Below are 7,861 nucleotides of genomic sequence, written 5' to 3' on the forward strand. Positions count from 1 at the left end.
ATCATCAATGGTTAAATCATCAGATGAGCAAGGCACTATACTAAGAACTGCTCCTATGCTAATCTTTTCCCCTCAGCCACATGAGGTAGGTATTTTCCTCAATTTCTAAACATGGTGCTGAAGTTCAACAAAGCCAATCAATTTACCTAAAGTCTAGAGCCAGTAAATGAAAACACCAGGGTGCACACACCAGGCCAACTAACTGTCCCATAAAGCTGATATTCTGGACAGAGAAACTATTTTTTCTTCTTCAATCAACAGGAAAAAAAATCTCATGCTGCTTTAATTTTGAAGAGAACTACAACTTCAGGCAAACAAAACATTTTGTGCCAATTTGTCACATCAGCCTTGTGCCAATTTCTTTCTTTTATTTTTTTTTGTGACAGTCCTGGGGCTTGAACTCAGGGTCTGGGTGTGTTGCTGAGCTTTTTTCCTGAAGATTAGCTCTCTACCACTTGAGCCACAGTTCCACTTCCAGCTTTTTTGGTGGTTAATTGAACATAAAGACTTCATGGTCTTTCCTGCCTGGGCTGGCTTTGAACCTTGATCCTAAGATCTCATCCTCCTGAGTAGCTAGGATTGCAGGCTTGAGCCACCGGCATCTAGCTTGTGCCAATTTCTTTGAATCAGCTATAGCAAAAGTCCTATGGAAGGACTCAAGAAGCCTCAGTCTGCAAAGCCTATAATGCCTAATTGGAGGCAGAGTAAGAATGTCAGACCTTATTACTGAGAAGCCCCAGAGCACAAGTAGGATTCATCTGCACAGGTTACACTAGCATCACTTGTGATGCTGGGCTACTAATCCTCTTCCCTATTGAGTCTTCAACCACAGTTATTTAGCATGAGCACATTCTCTGCTAGAGGACTGAGCTGAGTTTATAATAATAGTTATTTCTATGTTACGTTGATTCATATATAATATCATTTTATACATAAAAGACAGAACAGATAATGTAGCAACCTAGATCATCTAATGACTATGGAATTTTTAAGTATATCCAGGAGTAACAAAGAACTTCATTCCTGAGAATAAATAAAAGACCTTTCACTAAACACATGGAGATAAGAAAGTCTATGGCCACGAAAATGTTGAAATGGAACCTTGATGTTTGTTTTCCCTTAATATTTTTATTTTAAATAATTCACTTTATTCTTACCTACTTTCTTCAAGCCCATAAGCAATATGGTTCAGTGTGTTTGAAGCTGAATTTGTTTCTTTGAATGTTATTATCTGGGTAAGATAATCAATAAATGCCAGGAACCCATGTTATTAGTGGTTATTGTCCATAGCACAAATATTTGATTATTTTATCCTTAATATATGAAATCTAGAAATAAGTGTGCATGCTAAAAAGAAAAGTCATGGAATGCCATTATGTCACAAGCAGTCAGTAATAGCTTTTGGGCATCACAGTAGCTAGTTTCAAAATGTTAGATTCATGCCTTAGTCTGAAGAAATGAAAACATTAATTTCTAAATTTTTCTTACAATAAACTGCACTGCAGAAAGCAGTTTAATTTGGTCACAGTTCAAAATTGTTCTAAACAAACAGGGATACCAAGTAATTATAAACATGGAAAATTATGGTAACTTAAAAAATACGTGGCTCCAGTGAAAGTCAAGGGCAGTGATTTCTATGAATTTGGAGAGTTTTTCTTAATCTGTGGCCATTGCTTTATACTTGGACTTGAACATAACGTTCTTATTGCAGCATTTAAACACTCAATAATCCTAGATTCTATTGGAAGAATATCATTTAAACAAATACATAAGTGGATTATAATATACAGTGCCAATGATTAATGAGAAAGCATTAAATAGCAGAATGATTGGAAACTTTCCAATTAGCATTCCAAAGTGTGTACATTACTGATGAATTTCTCATACTTGAAAGTTAGACAACCCCAAGGAAAAAAAATACATATTTATAAAAATCATAAACCACTTAGCAATAACCTAGACTCTGTAAAATTGTGTTTCTTCTCAAAGGAGGAAAACTTATTTATCAAGACCACTGAACATAAAGAAGCAATTAAATACAAACCCATTTGCATAGCCAAGCATAGCAGTTTTTAGTTAAAAAATCAAAACTTTTCATCCTGACAGATACATTTGTCACTGAGAAGACATTATTTTTCAAGAAAATAAAAAGCACAATCCAATTTTGCTTGCAAAAAAATAACAGTCCATAGTTTACTGTGAATGCTAGCTTATTATTATACCACATAGAAGAACAAGCCACTCAAATCAGTTTCTCTTTTCCCAAAAGTGCCTCTGGACATTTATTCTTAAGGAAATAAACAGCCAAAGAAGTATTAGCTTTGTCCTTTCATTTTACAGACTATCCCTGCCTTACTTCCAGTATTCCTTCTAAGCCTTTGGAATTGCCTAAGCAAAGTGCGCATGGACCTCCTCACCTCTCTATCAAACGTATCATTCCTAGAGTTCCGAAACATGGCTTTTAACCCTTGTCCATATAAATTCACTCTACTAAAAAGCATGAGATCATCTTAGAAAGCAGGAATAAGACCCTGATATTTTTTTACTTGAAGACCATTACTCACTGGCAAATATGTTCTCCTTCATCCTCTGCTGCCTTGCTGAAGCCCCAGGGAATGGAAGAGCTCTGCCAATTTTCTCCTTCAAGGTCCCCCTCCATGGTAGAAAGCCAAAACAGCCCAACTTTTTCCTGAAGAGAGAGGAAAAAAAGAATCCTCTACTTTATGCTTTTGCAAGAGGATGAGTGTATCACAACAAACAACTGCTAAGAAGAGTGAGAATGGGAGGAGAGGAGGAATTGATTCTGAGAAGCCAATCACATTTCATCCCTCAGCTACTTGGAAACCAGATATGCTTCAGTAATCGTGTGCTTTGAGAGAGGCGAACATGCAAAAGAGGAATACTTCAGTCTGTTGTAAATTATTAACAGGGACTTTTCTCCTAATGATGAACAAAGATGTATCGGCTGCTTATTTAAGAACAAAGCAATTAGCCAAATTCAGTAAGGTAAATGTGACACGCCCTCCTTATTTGTAGAGAATAATATTGACAGTGATGATGGTGGTGATGATGATGATGATGGTGATAAAGACAGCAATAGAAGGGGACATGAGTGTGAAAGTAAAACTAGGTAGAAAGGATTCAGCAAGTGAGGGGAGAGGGAAAGAAGGAAATACTGAGGGATAAAGAAGACAGACACCACACACACACACACACACACACACACACACACACACACACACACACACACACACACACTGAAATTCACCAAATGTCCTTTGAAAAAAGGGAAGGAAGGGGAAGAATTCAAATAGAATGAGGGATGAATTTGTTTATAAACACTGTATGCATTTCTGGAAATATTACAAGGAAACGCCCTCATACTACAAATGTATGTTAGCTCAAATTTTACAAAAAGCCATCAAAGCTGGCATGAAACACAGAAATGGAAAAGTCCTGAAGCAAGAGATCTGATCACGGTTCTGCCACTGATTCTTAGGCCGCAGGACCACCCTGTGCAGTTAAAGTCAGAATGCTAAAACCCTGGGAATCAAGTCGCAACATCTGAACATCTGAGGTGCTCAAAGTGCATCTTCAGCATTTACCTCTGACAAAAGTGAGCATTTGCTGTTCCCTGTGGGGGAATCCACTATGGGATGTTTGGTGCTCCAAAATGGAATGTAGCCACTTGAACACATTTCTTACATCCTTCCAAAATTTCAAAGTGCTTTCTGGAACCTCACTTTTGGCTTTTCTGGAACTTCTTCCAATTTTGAGATTTAACATATCTACCTTAAAGCCATTTAATGCTACATCCTTCCCAGCAATTTAAATTCATTGGGAAAATACTGGCCTAGAAAGTATTGGCCTCCTATGACAAGGAGATATTAAAGGTCCATTTTGTTGAGTAACACTGCATGGCCCTGTTTCTGTAGATCAGGGTCTCTTGACCTTGGCAATATAAGCTATTGGGACTGGATATTTGTTTGCCATAAAGCAAGGGGGTCACTCACTGCCCTGGGTATTGCTGGCTTTTAGTCATACCACTGGTCTCTCATTAAGTCATGCCAATACCATTTCCTCCACAGTCACAACCAAAAGTCTCTTCTGACACTGTCAAACATCTCTGGAAAGCAGAATGACCCTCAGTTGAAGCCACTGCTCTTCACCCATTTCTTCCAGGTCATAGTCACAAATTGGGGGAAGGTCACCATGATGTTCTGTGAGAAAGTCATATCTCAGATAGGCCCAAGCCAAAGGCAGATGGTAGGTAAACAGTCAAGGCTTTGGGTGAGACACAAGACTCATGTGCCCAAGTGCAGGTGGCTAATTAGCCTTGTCAAAATGGAAGCACATTTAAAATGTGGAAATATCAACTCTCCAATGACATTTGCCAAACCCCTCACTATTCTAGTTCCAAAACATAATTGGAATATGATCATTTCTCCTTAGTTCTATATTCATTATTTTACCTTGGTTGCTGTCATCATATTGCAAAAAGGGTTTGTTCTGGCAAACTATTCCTAGCTGATCTTTGACAGCAAAGCAAATTAAAGCAGAGATAATGAGGATATAAATCCCCTGCCTCATTGTGTAACCTTAACCAACCCCAGTTGGGATGTTTCCTTAGGAGCTTTAGATTGTTGCAAGAAAAGGGAGGGGAATCTTTTCAATTACATACACTAGCAGCAGTCTATCTAAATCCAACACTGAGGAAATTAGGTGGATGATTTCACAGGCAAAAGTGCAGTTCAGCAAGTATACAGGTGATGGTTTCTCATTAAGAAGAATGGCATGCCAGGGACAGGGAGTGCGAGCACAGAGGGGAAGTTGTCTTGGGAGTGTGGTGATGAAAAGGAAGGCAAGTTCCTCAAGTGCTTCACTGTGTCAGCACAGCTTTCTGTCCGCTGCAGGGCTTATTATGAGCATGAATGTAGAGGCACCAGTCACCGAAGGGCTGAGACTTGTGCTCTGAGGTGCCTATGGGAAAGGAAGTTGGGCAGGAAAGAGAAGAGCAAAAAGAGATTTTAATGGGCCACAGTAGTATCCTGAAATAGGTGAACTGTGCCCCCTGATAAGAACTAGAGTCTAGAAAGAGAACGGTATCTGTTAGGGAAATGTCCAGATGTTCGTGTCTCAGCTGTGGATGGATCCTTCACTTGAGAGCATCATCTACACTACCTGGAGCTTGGAGGAACTAAGCCTCATTCTAATGTATTTCCTACACCTATTTGTTGTATATTGTTTCTTTTTCTTTTTAACTAGAAAATACCCATTTCATAATAATCTGGAAAGTTACCATTTGGATTGTTGCCCTTTTTTTGAGACAGGTTCTTGCTATGTGACCAGGCTGTCCTTGAACTTGCTTTGTAGTACAGTCTGGTCTTGAACTTATATCCCTCTAGACTCTATTTCCCAAGTGCTGAAATTGCAGGTGTGTGTGATCATGCTCAGCCTGGATTACCACACTTTCTTAGACATACTAGCTGATTACATCTACAAAGTGGCCTGGATGACAGCAATTAGAAAAGAATTCAGGGCTGGGGATTTAGCTCAGTGGAAGAACACCTGCCTGGCAATCACAAGGCCCCGAGTTCAGTCCTTAGCTCTGGAAAAAAAATCTATAAAAGACTGAACAAGCGCTCTACCATTTGGGGCTGGGAATACAGCCTAGTGGTAGAGTGCTCGCCTCGTATACATGAAGCCCTGGGTTCGATTTCTCAGCACCACATATATAGGAAAAGCCAGACGAGGCACTGGCTCAAGTGGTAGAGTGCTAGCCTTGAGCAAAAAGTAGCCAGGGACAGTGCTCAGGCCCTGAGTTCAAGCCTCAGGACTGGCCGGAAAAAAAACAAAAAAAGAAAAGAATTCAATCACATATCCCACTCCCAAAGAGCTTATATTCTAAGACTATATAGGGCTGATAAATAAAATCTCTATAAGGATCAGCTTTTTATTTTTCATTTTATGATTTCATTTGATTTTATTTTTATATGAATTGGATTCTGTTGCCTAATCAACTAAAGGTATATTTCCATTTCATGCCTTTAAAATTACTTATGAACATAATCTTTTTCTGACTGACCAATAGAAAAATAAGTAAGTAATGACTACTTTTTTCTAGCTGAGAAAATAATTGAATACCTCACTAAGAAAGCAGTTTAGTATTGTTTAAGGTTGTTTACATAAAGACCATTCTTGGTTTGACATTCAATTCTTGGACTTTATTCAATCATCTTTCTCTTCCTCTTCTCCTTATACTGAGTGCCCATTACCTTAAGGAATGCAATGAGCTCCTCATCATCTCCCACTTCTAAATGTTTCACCTTTCTTCCTGATTATAACCAATTCGTTCGCAAACATTTCCCATGACATCCACTGCTTACTCCAAGGATATGCAATTCCACTCCTCGGTGTTTCCAAGAGATTCCTTTTTGTTAACATTCTTCATAGATATAATCTAGAACCATGGACTATCCCTCAGCAGGCTTTTGATTATACAAACTGAAATACAGGGAGGCACTGGTGGCTCACAGCTCTAATCCTAGCTACTCAGTAGGCTGAGATCTGAGGATCACAGTTCAAAGCCAGCCATGGTAGAAAAGATCATAAGACTCATCTCCAATTAACCACCAGAAAACTGCAAATAGTGCTGTGGCCCAAAGTGGTAGGACACACTAGCCTTGAGCTGAAGAGCTCAGGGACAGTGTCCAGGCCCAGAGTTCAAGGCCCACAACCAAAACAATAACAACAAAAAAGGTCTTCAGAGGCAAGAAAAAAACAATGCCACCCTGTGCAGTGTTTAGATATATAATTTTCAGTATATAAAAGTATAGAGACATGCTTACTTAAATATATACATATATGTATATAAAATCTGTATTTACAGTTTTACCTCTCATTCAAGGAGGAGAAAACAATTAATGAGCCATTGCAGGTAGACATATTAACTGAGGTTTTTATCTGCCACAAATACCAGCTTTTCATCCTCAGAGGGATGCTTCTCAATGACTCTCTTTATAAAATATGATGTATTTCTTAAAATTCACTTTCTTGACATCTTCTATTATCCTACTCCATTTATTACTTGTTTTCAAACACTACCTCATTTTTATGCTTATATATGTGTTTCTATTTTAAGTTGAACATTCATATGTGAGAGAGACATGAAACCTGTATTACTTCAGTTAACATGATGATCTCCAGTTCATTCTATTTTTCTGCAAATGACAGCAATAATACTCCATTGTGTAAACATACTTTATTTTCTTGTTCCACACTCATCACTTATAGTGTATTGAGTATGTTTCCAAAGCTTGACTAAAGAAATATTATTTTTATTGAGTTCTGTTCATTTCTTCAAGGTGCAAATGTTCTTAATGTGGATGTATTGTTTGTTAAGTACATGTTTTGAAAAGATTTTATTCCATTTGCCTTTTCATTTTCATACATGTCTTTTGAAGAGCATCTCTTAAATGTTTGCCCACATCCAGTTTATCTGTCTTTTTACTTTAATAACTTCTACCCTTAGTGTCTTATTTTTAGGATAATTGCCAATGCCAAGGTCAGTAAGATTTCCTCAATGGTTTTTCCCCTAGAAATGTAGTTATAATGCTTGCATTTATGCCTCTATTCCCTGTTGAGGTAGTTATTATATATGATATGTGTTATGGATGGATATTGACTTTTTCAAATACCCTTCCCAGTTGTTCTAGCATCATTGGTTGCAGAGACTAGCTTTTGCACATTGAATTTCTGTGCTGTGTTTTACAGAAATCATATATGTATACATGGTCTATTTCAGAACTCTATTTGATTACATTAACCTGGATGGATACCTATCTTTCATCTTCACACAATG

The sequence above is a fragment of the Perognathus longimembris genome, chromosome 28 (assembly GCF_023159225.1).
Source record: "Perognathus longimembris pacificus isolate PPM17 chromosome 28, ASM2315922v1, whole genome shotgun sequence".
Classification (NCBI taxonomy): Eukaryota; Metazoa; Chordata; class Mammalia; order Rodentia; family Heteromyidae; genus Perognathus; species Perognathus longimembris.